Source organism: Cyphomyrmex costatus, unplaced genomic scaffold, assembly GCF_001594065.2.
Source record: "Cyphomyrmex costatus isolate MS0001 unplaced genomic scaffold, Ccosl1.0 scaffold1695, whole genome shotgun sequence".
NCBI classification, from domain to species: domain Eukaryota; kingdom Metazoa; phylum Arthropoda; class Insecta; order Hymenoptera; family Formicidae; genus Cyphomyrmex; species Cyphomyrmex costatus.
In genome coordinates this window covers 29,211-29,741 of record NW_017275710.1, presented here as the reverse complement: position 1 = coordinate 29,741, position 531 = coordinate 29,211, and positions in this window count along the sequence as shown.

Below are 531 nucleotides of genomic sequence, written 5' to 3'. Positions count from 1 at the left end.
TTACATCGAGCGATTTTTTATACTATTATATATTGACCGATATTCTAATTTTAAAGCGGCTAACCCGCTAAACAATATAAAGTCGCACAAACTATTTTGTAACATTACAAAGTAGCCGTGCGACATTTTCTGTTTCGTCACGTGGGTGTTGCGGCGACGTTCCAAGAACCAGAAATGTCCGGAGTCGATAACGTTACCTTTCCGACGTCGCACTATAAACGTTTCCTAGACATTTGCGTAAGGGTACTTTTCGGACTTCGCATTTATAACGTTTTTTTGATAGTCGCGGCATCGATTATACAATGTCGAGGAAACGTTACAAATATCATTGAACAAATAAAACGTTTATGGAACGTTTAAGGAAGTTTTGGTTTGGTAACGGTTTCACCACAACGTTGCATTTGTAACGTTATTGTGACTGTTACAAGCCGATTTTATAAAATCGTTGTATGGCTGATGATTAGCGAAGATTTGAAGATAACCAGTCAATTAAGCTACCGAAAAGAAATGTTTCCTTTCCGGAAGTTTAAT